This window comes from Tamandua tetradactyla, chromosome 15 (assembly GCF_023851605.1).
Source record: "Tamandua tetradactyla isolate mTamTet1 chromosome 15, mTamTet1.pri, whole genome shotgun sequence".
Classification (NCBI taxonomy): domain Eukaryota; kingdom Metazoa; phylum Chordata; class Mammalia; order Pilosa; family Myrmecophagidae; genus Tamandua; species Tamandua tetradactyla.
This window is the reverse complement of record NC_135341.1, coordinates 63,875,364-63,891,537: the sequence shown is the minus strand read 5'-3', so window position 1 is coordinate 63,891,537 and position 16,174 is coordinate 63,875,364. Positions and strand designations below refer to the sequence as shown.

Sequence of the window (16,174 nt, the reverse complement as noted above, 5' to 3'; positions counted from 1 at the left end):
AGTAAGGATTCTTTAAAGGGACTAGTAACCATTGTACATGTGGCCTGAGCCAAAAATTAAAGGTTCTTGATAAACTTCAGTAATTTTTATGACTAACTTATTTTAGTTGTAAAGATTACCAGGAAGACACACACTAAAGACACAGTGGAATACTACTACTCACCCATAAGAAAGACTTGAAATAAAAAGGCTGATATTGCCAAGTGTTGGAGAGGATATGGAGCAACTGGAACTCTCATACACTGCTAGTTGCAGTGTAAGTTTGTACAACCATTTTTGAAGACTGTTTGGAAATTTCTATTAAACATATACTTATCCTATGACCTAGCAATTCTATTGTTAGTTATAGATCAAAGAAAAATGTCCACCAAAAATAGCCCAAAACCAGACACAACACAAATGTCTACCAACAGAGAGTGAATAACCAAATCTTGGTATAGTCATATAATCAAAATTATTTCTTAAAAAAGAACAAAATGCTGCTAAATGTAATAAAATGGGTGAACATCACAGATGCTATACTGAGCAAAAAGTGCCACATAAAGTTTGAGAGGATGTGGAGAAATAGAAACACTCATTCATTGCTGGTGGCAATGTAAGATGATACAGCTTCTGCGGAAGACAGTTTGGTGGTACTTCATAAAGTTAAGTATAGAATTACCATATGACCTGGCAATCCCACTTCTAAGTATATACCCAAAAGAACTGAAAGCAGGGACTCAAACAGATATTTGTACAGAGATGTTCATAGCAGCATTTTTCACAAGTGCCAATAGATGGAAACAACCCAGGTGTCCATCAACCAATGAATGGATAAACAAAATGTGGTATACACATATAGTAGAATATTATTCAGTTATAAAAAGGAATGAAATTCTGATACATGTGACAACATGGATGAACCCTGAAGACATCATGTTGAATGAAATAAGCCAGACACAAAGAACAAATATTGTATGATCTTACTGATATGAAATAATTGGTATAAGCAAACCCATAGAGTCAGAATTTTTTCATTTACATAAATGATATTTAAAAATTTAAAAACAGAAAATTATATTTAATTCCTTTATATCCAAATAGCAACATTAAGTAAAATTCTGAGACTGATGATGGAATCACAGTGTTTGGGCTTATTTTACCCCAGCATAAAATTCAAGATGGACTTCAAAGGAGTTCATGAATTCCCTGAAATTTTACATAGAATTTTGTGCTAATGGGAATTTTTCTGGAAGGAAAGTCCACATTTGCCATCAGGTTTTCATATGCTGAGATGTGCTGGAAGTATAAAAACTCAGACTTCAACAACTTAACGTGAAAAAGAAAATGTAAAATATCTAAATAATTCTTAGACTGATCACATGTTGAAATGACATTTTAGATGCTGAGTTATATAAAATGTATTATTAAAATAAAAGAAAATTACATAATTACATATGTAATACAGTGCATTTGTGGCTCACATATTTCTAGTGGACGTGCTCAGTTAAAGTAAAGGTCAAGAAAACTAAAATACTCTCAGAAATTGACAAGAAATTACAATTATATATATATTTTTAAAGCACATATATAAAGTAAGAAACTTGAATTTGGCAAAAAAAATGTACTTCTGAAAAATACTGATTTAGAGAAACAATGATGTAAATATAAATTTCACTTTTTCCATTTAGCATTTAGCCAAGGAAAAAACAGCACTAGAAGTCTAAATTCTTTTATCTTCTAAAATCAAAACTGTAGATTCCAGGGGTTCAGACAGAGATAGAAATCAGAATGTTTCAAGTTCCTGGGAAAAGTAGATAAATGGGCTAACTATCATTTTGTTTGTTAATCTAATCTATATCCGCCAACTAACAAAGTGTTTATTGTATTTGTCTTGGACCAGGCCCAGCTCCCACCTTTGTTTTATGACCCCTCACAGGGGTAATTAAAGGTATAAAGTCTTTTAGAGAGACTCTTGATGCTCTCTTCTTTGCCTGGAGCTTTAAAAAGGCAGCTTTTGCCTTTGGGGTCTTTGCTTCACAATCTCTCCTCAGCTTTTCCCTTTGACCCTAAGAGTGACTGCTTCAGGTACAGTTGCCCAGGTACAAAGTTAACTCATTATTGTGATTTTTTTTCCCTCTTTCTTTCAAGGTTCTTTCTCAGCAATAATATTCTAATGAAAGCCATTTCTTATTATAGGAGCTTGTATCTTTTGTGGCTGAACAATGGGTGAGTATAGTCTCACATTTGTTTTATTGCATAGCCTTGCAAAGCCCTGCATCTTATCTATTAAAAAAAAGATCAACGCTTTAGCTTCATTTCCTCTCCCTAATATCCTGATACCTTTGGCAATGTAAGCATTGTCTGGTTGCCCTTTGACAGACCAGTCCCAAGTTGTGCAGATGAAGAACTCATGAGTGAATTTAGTCATAAACACATTTTTCTCATGAGCACTGCATTCATGTCTATTGTCTCCCATTCACTTCTATCCCTGAAAGTACTTTAAGAAGTAGCTCTACTGGTATTCAGGGTTTCCATAAAATGATGCCATTCAGATGAGCTTTAACTAGCCCACAATTACCATCATGTTTTTGTCAACCAGTTGACTTGCTCTGGCAAACTCAGTCCCTAGACAACCAGAGTTCCTAAGCATATTTTTTGGATCCTGCTCTCCTTTTATTTTCTGAGCGTAGTGTGTCTATCCTCTAAAGTGACGACTGCTCTCCAAGACAAGTTGGGAGCTGTTGACAGCTCTGTTCCATTTCTGAATGTTCTCTAGGGAAGCAACATAAACAATCACACCATTGATGCAGTCAGCTAATGTGGAGCTGCAGGAGCAATGAGGATGGACTCAGTTCTTCTCCAATTTGATTCTGCATAGGAATCACCTGGAGATACTATTAAAGTGCAGATTCTGATTTACTAGATCCGAGGTTGGGCCTGCGATTCTGCATTTCTAACAGTAGTAAACACAAAACACAGGCCTTTCTATTACCAGACAAAGGTGGTAGATTCTTTTTCCCTTAATATGCCCAGTGACCAATTCCTGAGACACTGGGGTTTCAAAGAGAGAAAGAGTTCATTACTAGGCATGTAAGTAGGAGAGCAGATGGCCTATTGGAACAAAATCTGTCTCCCTGAGTTTAGGAGTTCCAGATTTTTATGGATTTTAGCAAGGGGAGATGAGGTCATTACAATGTCAAATAGCAAGTTGTGCTGGTTTGAAAGGATGTATGTACCCTAGAAAAGCCAAAATCCCATTTCATAAAGGTAGAAGAATCCCTATTCAATACTGTATGTTTGAAACTGTAATCAGATCATCTCCCTGGAGATGTGATTTAATCAAGAGTGGTTGTTAAGCTGAATTAGGTGACAACATGTCTCCACCCATTTGGGTGGGTCTTAATAAGTTTCTGGAGTCCTATAAAAGAGGAAACTTTTGGAAAAAGAAAGAGATTCAGAGAGAGCAGAGAAGAACAACATAGCCATGAGAAGCAGAGAGTCCACAAGCCAGCAACCGCTGGAGATGAAGAAGGAAAATGCCTCCCAGGGAGCTTCATGAAAAAGGAAGCCAAGAGAAGAAGCTAGCAGATGACATTGTGTTCGCCATGTACCCTTCCAGATGAGAGAGGAACCCTGACTGGTTTCACCATGTGCCTTTCGAGATGGGAGAGAAACTCTGACTGTGTTCACCATATGCCTTCTCACTTGAGAGAGAAACCCTGGACTTCATCAGCCTTCTTGAACCAAGGTATCGTTCCCTGGATGCTTTAGATTGGACATTTCTATAGACTTAATTGGGACATTTTCTCAGCCTTGGAACTGTAAACTAGCAACTGATTAAATTCCCCTTTTTAAAAGCCATTCTGTTTCTGGTATATTGCATTCTGGTAGCTAGCAAACTAGAACACATATTTTTATGGTTTGTCTAAAACTATGTTTACAATTGTGTAATTTCTACTATTTAGTGTTATCTAGAATTCTGAGAGGATGCTAATTTTTTTGCAATGAGAGAAATCCATATTAGTGATGTGTGCACATATATACATATATTCTTTTTTTGGGGGGGGGGTGCATGGTCCAGGAATTGAACCGTGGTCTCCAGGATGGAAGGCAGACATTCTAACCACTGAACTACCCATGTACCCCTTATACATATATTCCTATTACAAGAAATACTAAAAAAAATCTAGAGTCAAAATACAAGTACTCATTGATAGAACTTAGAACTGTAAATGAGCAACTTATTAAATTCCCCTTTTCAAAAGCCATTCCATTTCTGGTATATTGCATTCTGGCAACTAGCAAACTAGAATACAAGTTCTAAGCAGAAAAGGAGATAGTGTTATCATTTCGATAGGAAAATGTAAGTGGAAAGGAGGGGAGGCAGAGTTATCATTTCACTAGTAAAGGTGTACGCAGAAGGAAGGGAAGCAGTTATCTTTTCAATAGCAGAGTCTAGCTGATAAAATTTACAAATATAAGGGGCTAGAATAAGTTAATGACTGACTTCAAGTTCTTCATTAGCATTAGGGCCTTAGCCCTACAACTTACTATAAGAAAATGACCAGATAAAGGGGGTAACAGCTCTTACAATCACAAAGGCACAAGATAAGGGCTTTACAATAATTTCATATAGCAGGACAGAATTATAGTTTAGGGATTTCAGGTATTCCCCTCTGTCTACTCCAATTCATCAGATAGCAGAAAGGAATTTCTATATAACGATTCAGTAATCAAAATCATCCCTTATCCTAGTATTAATCCTAATATCTCGGTTACATTTCCATTAGATAAATCATTTTTCAATTCCAAGTAAGTATGTCTACTGCCACATATTCGATGCCAGTATTCGATTTCATGACATAGGCAAATTCTAAAAAGAAAAAAAAAAGATAAGGTATACTAAGTGGAAGCCAAAATTAATCTTAGAGATAAACTTTTATACATATGATTTTTCTATCTCTCCCAACTACAGGCAGTTCGTTTTGTGCCATATGAACGGAGACCTTTGTGCACACTATGTGCCACAAACTGGCAGTGGGTGTGAGGACTAAGGAGGTAAATGACACCTGCCTCTTCCTGGGCCTGGTTCACAGTCCCAGTCAGGTGAGGAGATTGGCTTGGTATTTATGAGGGGCTACAAATATCACAGAGACATCCATGAACATTTATGCAGCCCAGAGGCAGGACTGGATCGCTACCTGGGTGGTATTTTTGGCTTCTTGGTTCTAAGGAAATGCTTCCTTAGGTAGTCTCAAATTTTAAGGGGAAAAAAAAGCATGCATACCTAGATAACTTTTCAGCAAGTTTTGGAATTTTAACTTACAGCAAAAACAGAAGGAAGTGGATGGGTTTCCGTGCCAGGACCATGCTTGACACATCTTAGAAAGGTTAAGGTCATGGAGGTGGGACTTCACAGTACAAGCTTTTACTGCTGCAATAGACTCATCTCAAGACATTCTCAACTCTTCCCAGGATTGGTTTCTTTATTTCGAAGTAAATAATGATAGCAGCAGCATCTAACCCTTAGATAGCTTTTTTATGTGCCAAGCGTGCACTGCTCTAAGTATTTTATGTATTTAACACATTTCATAACCTGCATAATAACCCAACAAGTTATTGTCTCTATTTTGTGGCTGAGAAAACTGAAGCAATGACAAGTTAAATCATTTCCTCATGGCCACAAAGAGATTATGTGGCAACACTAGAATCAGAACCATGAAATCTGGCCCTGGAGCAACCTTGCTTTCTAATGTGTGGTCTGTTGGTCAGCATTAGGGGCTTGACCCGGGAGCTGGCTAGGAATACTGAATCTTGGGCCTACCCGAGACCTCTTGATTCAGAATCAGCTGTAACCAAGATTCCCAGGTGATTTATATGATCATTAAAGCTCCAGAAGCACTGTTCTAAACCACCACAGTTGGCAGCATCTATCCATTAAGAACCTTTTACCTTGGTCTGAACCCCCATTCCAAGGCCTCAGACATTCCAGAGCATTCTGAACGATTTCGGTCACCCCCCACCCCCCTTCCTTATGGCGCCCTGGGACACGACTCCTGTGGGCACATGAACCTGCTTCAGTTTCATCCTATGTTGACCTAAGTCAAAGGTAGGTCCTTTCCACCACAGATCTACAAGCATCAAACATCTCAGCTTCTTCACTGGGGACCTGAGAGGTCATAGAGGGGAGTCACTTTACTAACATTATAGCCTTCTGTCATCTCTCTGGGCTTTGTCTTCTATCATTCATTCATTCATTCCCATTCATTTTAAGTCTCCCTTCCCTTTCTCCCTGCCCCGCAGTACCAAAGTCTCCTCTTGTCTCCAGCAGAACAGTTTCACTCTCATCCAAATCCCTTGGCAACTTCCCTCTAAGCATTTCGGTCGAGGCATTTTTCCAAACAAACACATACTTAGTGTTTACTTAGAGGAATTCTGCTGCTAGTTGTTATTAGATATCACTTGCCCATCTTGGTACAGCTACTTCTTCTGCTTTACCTTCATTTTATTCTGAATATAATACATACACAGAAAAATATAGACACATTAACTTTTGCCTTCAACTTTTCCTCTTTGAATGTTAGGGAAAACACTTGTTTTTAATTAGCAATCTAATAAATAAAAATATAAACATGCCATTTAGTAACATGGCCATTGTTGTAAAACTAGCAGCAGGCCACAGGTCCAAGGTATAAATGAACCAAGGCCAAGTTTAAACTAGAAAGCTAAAGATCTATGCAGTTGACTGCTAAATGGACTATGCTGAACTTACTGTCTCTTACTCCAGATTGCCAGAAAATTAAGCAGGCACGTGCTTTTACAATAAGAATATTCCAATGCTGTGTCTATCTAGCTGCAAAATATGTACTATACTATTTCAGGTTAAATAGAAAATGCAAAATATGTATGATAGTACTTTGGATTATATAGTAACAGCTAGATAAAATGAATAAAATTAATAATTGCAATAGTCTCCTGTTTAATCAGGATCTGACTCTTTAGAATATAGATTAAGCTCCTATTTCTTCCTGCTTCCTGTCTGTCTTTGATCCTTTTACAGACAATGAAAAGAAGAGAAAGAAGTCAAATACATAGTCTAGTTAATGAATTCTATGATTTATTAATCACTTTCACAAAACATTTTCTGTGAGAAGAAGGTTGAGCCCTTTATAGTACAGCGGTTTCTGGATTACATGAGATTAAGCAGCACAGCACTGCTCCTTCTGACCCTGCTAACATGGATAAGTCATGATTGGCATGATATCTGCCACATTAAATGCTTCCTCTCAAAGGAAGAAAACCAGCACTTAAAGAAAGTGATACTCCACCTTCTTTAATTGCAAATAGTTTTAAAATAGCAGGGAGCATGCTTGCTGCTGCCTTTTGGTGATCTGTCTAATATAACCATCCTTGCTAGATTTTCCTTATTGATTAATTTTAACTTTAAAGCTATGCTATTGTCTCAACTGTTTAAAGTAGAAATAAAAAAATGTTCAGACATGAATTAAATCATAAGATAGCAATGAACCAGAAATGAAACCACTCATTGCCTAGAACCCCACTACCACCACGACCAAAAATGAAAAAAAACCACGGTTTAATGTTGAAAACAGGTTTAGGACTAGAAACCCACCCTCCCCCTTTCTCTGCTTCTATAAAAGTAAAATTCTGCTTATCCTCTAGACTTGGTCCCCCTCAGCACAGGCTTCATAGGCCACTCCAGCCCACAGCTATCCCTTTCTTGTCTTGGCATCTTGAATATGCAGTATCTGCTCCATTCATTTGGATTTGTCAAAAGACATAAATAATGATGAATAATTAAAAAGAATATTTACTTTTTCCTGTATATGTATCTTGATTCCCCAATTAAGTTTCAGTTTCTTCAGGGAAGAATAAATGACTGCACTTTTTGCATCTTCCATTGGTACTGTGTGGTGCCTTGCACGGAGAAAAGCTTAATAAATACATATTTTTGATAACATATTCGTCCAAAGGGAGCTGGTAACTAGCTGGTTCATGTATCATTTATGGGAAGCACAATCCCAAACCAGAAATTGTTGGTTCCTGGTATGATCTCCTCACATTTCTAGAAAAAGCTGTCCATTAATGGGGTCATCTCAAATGGCAACACAGCAATCAACAATTGCAAAAAATTTTGTTTAAGGTTTTGCAAAAGAGATAACAGTTTTCCTTAAACCGTATTATCTCCCATTTTCCCACCCCTACTGGTATATTTAGAAATGAAGAAATTTGAATTTTGTTTCTAGTTCAACCGAAGACTTGCAATGAAAACTGTTGGCAAGTCCGAATGGCAAGGGTCTGAAAATTCACCAATGGACAATGAAACAAACTACATAGGCTCAAATCAGATCCTAATATATAAATTTAATACAAAATTTTAGAAAGGTAGTCTTACTAACGAGGGAGGGATGAAGCAGTTTGAAAAATGAGAGAAATCGATAATATGGGGGATAATACAGATAGAGCCTCATCACAACTATGCACTGGAATGAATGTCAGATGGTTAAAAGAGTAATTATTTTAAAGAAACAAAAAATAAGAAAACAGCTGAATATTTAATTAATATTTAAAAGGGGAAAATATTTAAATATGAAAACAATGGAAAAAAATCAGAAAGGAAAGAAAAGTAATCAATATTCCCTTAGATATTTATTGAGCCCCTACTATGTGGCAGGCATTATTCTAGGTGCTTGGGATACTTTAGTAAACAGGAAGAAAAGCCCTGTGTTCCTGTTATCAAGTATCTTATATTCTAGAAGATAGAGGCGAACAGTCAACAAAATAAATCATACAGTGTGTGAAAAGTGCTACGGGAAAAAGAAAAGTAGAGTAACTCTGATTGGGAGTGTGAAATATTAAAGAGAGTGGTTAGACCTCAATGAGAGGTGAGGGCATGACATCAGTGGGTATCTTGGGAGAGAGTGTTTCAGATGAAGGGACTCACTTCTTACTGCCAAAGCAAAGGTCCTATAGCTACAGCAAAGACAAATGACAAATTTGAAAAAAATATTTGCAATACATGAGATAGGCAAAGAGATAATATCCTTAATAGAGGAAATCAGTGAGAAAAAGCATTAATACCCTATAGAAAACAGGCACATGACACAAACAGGTAATCCCTAGACACAGGTCAACAAAAAGTGAAATACATCCTCCTTTACAAGTAATCAGGAAACTACAGATTAAAGCAAACTCACTATGGGGATATCCAATTTGTGAATATTAAATAATTTGGTGAATAGGTGGTGAGATATCCACTCTTCTACATAGCTAATGGAAGCATAAAATGACAGAAATTTTGGCTAAAATAATTTGACTATATTTATCAACAGCCTTTCTACAGAAACAAGTCAAAATTAAGACAAAATTAATGTATATTTAATGCAGCATTGTTTGTAATGATATATAAGTGATTAATACCCAAATATTACCCAAACTGAAGTCTCTAGCCCAGGATATATCCGTGAGTATTTGGTGTTTCCACATGAACATTCTGTAAACACTACAAATTCCTAATGTCCAAAGTCAAACTCATCTTCTCTTCTCCTTACCCCAACCCCTAAATCTCCTCCTCCTCTTGTCTTAATTCAGTGAACGGCACCAACATATGCCCAATTGTTTAAGCCATAAACTCACACATCATCCTTGATGACTTCTCTGCAGCTTCCTGAGTTCTATCAATTCCCATATTCCATCATTTGTACTTCTCTAATATTTCTGGAATTCATTCTGTCCTGTCTATTCACACTGAAATTGCCTTAGTTCGGCCCTCAGTTTTTTATACCTAGACTTATTTCTTACCTGGCCTAGTTGCTTTTGCACCTCCAATCCAACTGTCCCATGTATGTAATAAGACTCTTTCTAAAACATAAAACTATATCAAACCACAACTTTTTATACATTTTTAAATGACTTCCATTGCTGTCAGATTAAAACTCAAACACCTTAATTATTTCCATAATCTGACTCCTGCTATTCAGCTCTCTTGTCCTCCCAGCCTATATTCTTTACTCGAGGCACAACAACCTACTTACAATATACAGATCATGTTTCTGTGTCTTTGCACATGCTATTTCCATTGCCTGTACTCTCTATGCCTATTGTTTCCCCAAATTACTTCTCTCCACCTTTTCAAACTCAACTGAGGTGTGACACCCTCTAGGAAGTCTTGCCTGACTCTGCCTCCAATTTATATCGGGGTAAAGGGATCCTGCTTATCTCTCAAAGAACATGGTATATATTAAATCATGACATGTATTATACTGTTGTGTGAACAACATAGTTTCTCTGACTCCCAGTGTTACCACATACAGCTGGTTGTGTACCACAATACTCCGTGGGCACCATTTACACAGTGTCCAACCTACATAACTGTACATGTCAGTCTTGCCTTCTTCCCACCAGATTTTAGTTCCATAAAGACAGAGAACATCTTTTCTATCTCTATGCACAACACCTGATGTAGTTCAAATGCTGGAGTAGGTAGATATTCATATAGCAAACACTTGGTTAATGACTGAAAAAAGTGAGCAGCCAACCAAACTCTAGTTTCCTTGATGAAGAATATTCTTAGGCCAGTGGTTTTCAAAGTATGATTCTTGGAAGAGTGCATCATTGTCACCTTGTGAACTCGTTAAAATGCTCATTCTCAGGCTCCACCCCTGATTTTCTGAATCAGAAACTCTGGAGGTGGAACTCAGGAAACTATATTTTAATAAGCCATCCAAATGATTCTGATGCACACTCAACTTTAAGAAACATTAATTTAGCCTAATTAAAACTAACAGCAAAGATCTCATTTCAGGGGCTCAAACAAATTTGCCTATCTGATAGACATTTGCACAAAATAAAAATAAATAAATAAATTATGAAGCATTTCATATATTCAAAGTGTATATAAAACAATATCACAGACATGCATGTAGCCACCATTCAGATTTGCTTTCTCCACTCTCTCTCTTTATAAGAAATAAAACATAATAAAACACTAAAGACCTATCCCTCTGTGTTTTTCCTCTCCCTCCTTCCCTCTCTCACCAAGCTAACCACTATTTTACAGTTGGTGAGCTTTTCCAATGCATGTTTTATACTTTTACCACGTAAGTGTATAGGCATTTACTTTTTAATGAGGGACTTTGTCCAGAAGGTTACAGCAGAAATTATAACACTTGCCTTGGCAGGCTGCATGAGAAGACACCTGGAGTATCAGGCAGCCAGTACCAACCAAACCTGTCCCTCACTAACATTTGGTAATGAGAAATGGGGCTCACATCATCTTTTTGGGGGAGGGGTGGGGTGGGGGCGGTGCATGGTCAGGGAATTGAATCCGGGTCTCCCACATGGAAGGCGAGCATTCTACCACTGAACCACCAATGCACCCTCATGTCATCTTTTTAAAATGCAATCAGTGGGAGGCTAAAATCAGAAAATCAAATACGCTTACTCAACTATAGCTGATTTTAAAAGTTAAAATACTTTTAAATTGCACATCTAATTAATTAACACTTTTTCCTGGGTCAATTCATTCTTCAAAAATTCTATCATATCCATCTGTCCCTAATGCCTCCTCACTAATATAACGCTTATAACCAGAAGCTGGAGTTCTCAAATCTACCTTCTATTGTTCCCTTTTTTTATCCATTATGCATTTAGCTTTAAGGTTAGTTCCTCTAAAACATCATCCTGATCATTTTCCTCTACAAAAAGTCCCTGATGGCTACCTAATTCCAGTATTCCTTTATGATCAAATCCCAATTTATTCTGAGTACCAAGGAACATCTCCTAGTCTGCTTTGCAAATAGGAGTTGGCAGATGAGACTGTAGGTAGAAGTTGGTGGGTAGAAATTCTGGTAAGGCCCCTTGTTTTAGTTTCCTAGTTGCTAAAAAAAAAATACCATATAAAGGGATGGCTTAACAACAGAATTTATTAGCTCATGATTTCAGAGGCTAGAAGGCTTACTTCCTCCTGGGGCTGGCAGCATTCTGGCTGGCCAGCAATCTTTGGGATTCCTTGGCTTTTCCACCATATGGGGATGCACATACCTCTCCTTTCTCTCCTGGATTCTGTTGACCTCCAGTTTCCTGCTTCTGTCTGTGGCTTTCTCTGCAAGGTCTCCAGGAATAGGATTAAGACTCATTCTGATTCAGTTGGCCACAGTTTAACTAAAAATAACCACATCAAAAGGTCCTATTTACAAAAAGTTCATACCTCCGCTGTGAAGATTAAGAACATGTTTTCTGGGGTACATAATTCAATCTCTGTTGGGGATTGAATCATGCTCCCCACAAAAAACGTGTTCAGGTCTCAGTCTTTGGTTCTGTGGGTGTGAACGCATTTTTAAATAAGACCTTTAGAGCTGTTATTAGTTACAACGTGTCCAGACTGAATGAGGGTGGGCCTGAATTCAATATAGCTGAGCCCTTATAAGTGAAGGAAATTGTACACAGAAGAGAAGCTGTGAGAAGAGCAATAAACTGGAAATCAGCGGAACCTGGAAATGAAAGGTACATATCACCATGTGCACTGCCATGTGACAGACAAGTCAAGGACCAAGGATCAACAGCAGCCAGCTCCAGAATACCAGTCTATGGGAACAAAGCATTGCCTTGCTGATTCTTCAGTTTTGGACTTCTCCTTGCCTCAAAACCATGAGCTAAAAATTTCCTGTTGCTCAAGCCAACCCATCCTGTGGTGTCTGATTTAGCAGCTAGGAAACTAAAAGATGGGGCCTTACCAGAACCACCCAATAACTTCTACCTACCATCTAATCTGACAACTCCATTCTAAAACAATTCCCAACACCCACCAAGGAGGGGAAACACAGTTTGTAATGGATGCTTTTTTGCCCTCCACCCTACTCCATCTTTTTTTTTTTCTTGCCTTGAATTTATGTATGAGTATTAGAGCTCCAGAAGACACCTGGGACCAGGAGATAATCTTGAGGATCAAGCCACACGCTGAGAATATGAATGCAGAAAGAAAGAAGGTGATGAGTCCCTGATGATCATAGAACCATGTCATCTGTCCTCGAGAGGAAAAAGACCACATCTCTTGTGTTTAAGTCACTGTCATTTAGGGTTTTCTGTTATGGATAGGCAAATCTAATCCAAATGAATATGTTTAAGATTAATTCTTAGAAAATCAAGACCAAATTCCTTAGCCTGGCAGTTGAGGGCTTCCATAATCAGGTTCTAACCATCTTGCTCTTTTCTCCACACAAACTTTGAGCTCTTTTAGATTGCTCTGCTCATTTTTTTTTAAATGGGGAAAATAGTTGGAGAAAGAATAAGGTGATAAATCTCAAATCAGGATATTTTTCCCACTTGTTACCAGCTCTTACAAAAAGTTAGTAGTTAAAAAGTGTCAAGTTATTGATTTTAAAGTCAATGGGTATAAAAAAAAGTCAATTGATTGGACTTCAGTTATTGACATTTTATCATCACTCTTGTTCTTATGAATAATTAAAGTCTCAGCACATAGATACTGCATTTTCTTAACACCATTTGATATATAGGTATTTAGATTTATAGATGAATACCTACATACATGCATATTACACAAATACATAAATAAATTTCAAGAATATTGGCTCCATAAGAGTCACTTGCCCAAAGTCACTGGAAGGGAGAGCACATAGACTTTCTATCTTGGTTATTTCCATCTGGATAAGTTGAATTTTAATGACTAAAGAAACATTTCTTGTCAAATGGGCACAGAAATGCAAAGAAGAAAATTATGCTTGAACTCTTACATTGTATAATTGCATTTTGCTCTCATGCACATTAAACTAAGCTTGTTGGATAAAAATCTTTTGCTAAATTAAATTTGGTTTGATTAGGAAATTAGTGTGCATGTCCAGGCAAAGCACAGTTTGCGTGGGTTAAAAAAGTCCTGGTTATTTTTATTTTTATGGATGATTCAGTTTTACCATAGTTCCATTAGGAAAGTAAATTTTTGTTAATGTTCATTTGTGTCATCAAATACGTAGGCCTTGGCCCTTTGTTGGAAATCATTCAAGTAGTAGATGGTCTGTCTTTTGTGAAGAAAATTAATATAGCCTCAAAGCTGCAACATTTGAGCATCTTCAAATCCTTCCTGCTCCAATTCCACATGATCTTCTCATGCCATTTCCTAGCGCTGCCATCAATTCCTTTCTAAAAACATTTTCCTTGCTCTTTCCAGTCCCAGTTTTCCCACCAAATTCTAATAGGTGACTTGGCCACTGAATCTTGGATGCCCTGGTCTATATTCTTAGCTGCACTTCAACCACAGTACTCACTTTCCACCTTCCTGCCCAACTTCTAAATCACACACAGAAACATTCAAATAGGGCTGGATCAAAGTATTTCAGGGGAAGAAAGTGCTTTTTAGAGAGTCAAAAATGCCTTATTATGGGGTTTTAGTTACAAAGCTCATTATCTGATAGTACCTGACACATACCCAAAGCAAAAAAACCAAATCTATGAGTAGCCAGCTTTATAGGTGTCACTTGAGGCCTTTCTTCTAACCTCAGTCACCAGAAGTCCTACTGAGCTAAGATATATGAGAAAGAATCTTGCATTTCATAGGTTATTGGAAAAACATTTAGATGAGTATGAGCAAACTATTAAAAACTGGTGTGACAGATTCCCCCAGTATTACTAACAATACATGTTAAAATAATGCATGACGGAAATGAAAAGTTTACATTTGTGAAACAGAGGTCATAGAACACTATAAAAATCTCAAATTAAAGAACTGTGTCTTCTGGATCTCTTGCAGGATGGGGTCTCACTAAAGTCCCTTGTTTCTCTAGGTAAGGATCAATATGACACTTGATGTAGAGCCCAAGGAGAGTCATTTTCTAGACCTTTTTCTTTTGAACCTACAATGACCATTTATAAGCTGATCACCTCCCAAGTATTTCAAGCTTGTTTTGATCTTCCCTTTTTCTCGCCATATTTGTGATTGGGTCAAATTCTGGAAAAGGGCTCAGAGGGACCCTTTTTGGGGGGGGGGGTTGAAGCCACCAATAATTATTAGTATAATCCTGAAGAACAATCTTAAATGTTCTAAGTTCTTAAATGATCTATGTTTAACATAGATCCATATCTGCCAGCACAATCTCAGGAGCTAAAATCCCAGGGCAGTCAAAAGAGTAGCATTCCAAGTCATTTGGCTGATTGTGTAAATAAATAATATATGCCATAATGTATGTATGTTGTATGTAATGTTCATCATACTGTTTTTTTCACTTGTGGAAGCTTTTATATACATGGAATTTGAAGCAGAAGCCCACAAGCTGTATCTTGGTTGGGGGACCCAGATTCTTTCTATCAATTAGCACCCCTTTAACAGAGGCTTTTAAGGGGCTTCTCAAAACCTCTAAAACTCAGAGGGCTCTATCTGGAAAAGGATTCATATTTCAGGTCTTTTACACTCTATCTGCTACCCAGTAGGAGGGCAATAATTCTTAGCTTCCGTGGTCAGGGAAATCAAGTATAGTCCTTGGGATCTCCGCTCCCAGTACTTAAATGTTTCACATCTTAACCACTTTATAGGCTAGCAGACCCCAAAGGATATGTAGTGGTTCCATTTTCCAGAATTCTCTGTGAATTATAGTTTTGGTGATTATTGAGCAAAACAAAGTGTTGAAGAGAAGCATGATCTATCTTTCGAAAACTCTGTATATTGAAGTTAGAATCAACTCAAAAACTAGTCTACACAGCTTTGAAAAAGTTGATAAAACTCAAATTCTGATCACAGTGTTTTTGTTCACTAAATACCTAATTTATTTATGTTTTATTTTCCCTCTTGGTTTGTGGTGCAATTTGCATGCAGTCAAAAACACAGGTGAATTTTGAAAAATGCACATACCAGTGTAACCTACATGTCTATAAAGATATAGAACATTCCAGAAAGTTTTCTTGTGCCCTTTCCAAATCAATCCTGTCTTCTCCCCAAAGTGACTATTGTTGTGATTTCTATTTCCACAGATCAGTTTTGCTTTTTCTGGAAATATATATAAGTAGATTAATAGAGTACTCACACTTTGTGCCTAAAGTCTCACTTTTGAGCATCTGTTAAAATCTCCTCTTAGCTTCCTTGTGTGTAAATTGAGGGGATTGTACTGAAGAATAGTGTGCAAGCATTTTCTGGAGCTCAAGTTTTCCTGAGGGGGCCTCAGAAGTC

The 16,174-nt window shown here is 37.3% G+C and overlaps 1 protein-coding gene across 20 annotated transcripts in view; it reads right to left on the bottom strand.

Moving 5' to 3' along the window:
• Positions 1-16,174, bottom strand: part of THRB (thyroid hormone receptor beta) — a 439,676-nt gene that overhangs the window by 242,011 nt on the left and 181,491 nt on the right. For 3 of the 20 annotated variants that reach the window (XM_077130003.1, XM_077130001.1, XM_077129999.1), the window contains one exon: positions 12,046-12,165. The exons of the other annotated variants lie outside the window; for them this stretch is intronic. The gene's annotated coding sequence lies outside the window, so the exon portion shown is untranslated. The remainder of the gene's footprint in view (positions 1-12,045; positions 12,166-16,174) is intronic. 20 annotated transcript variants of the gene reach the window in all.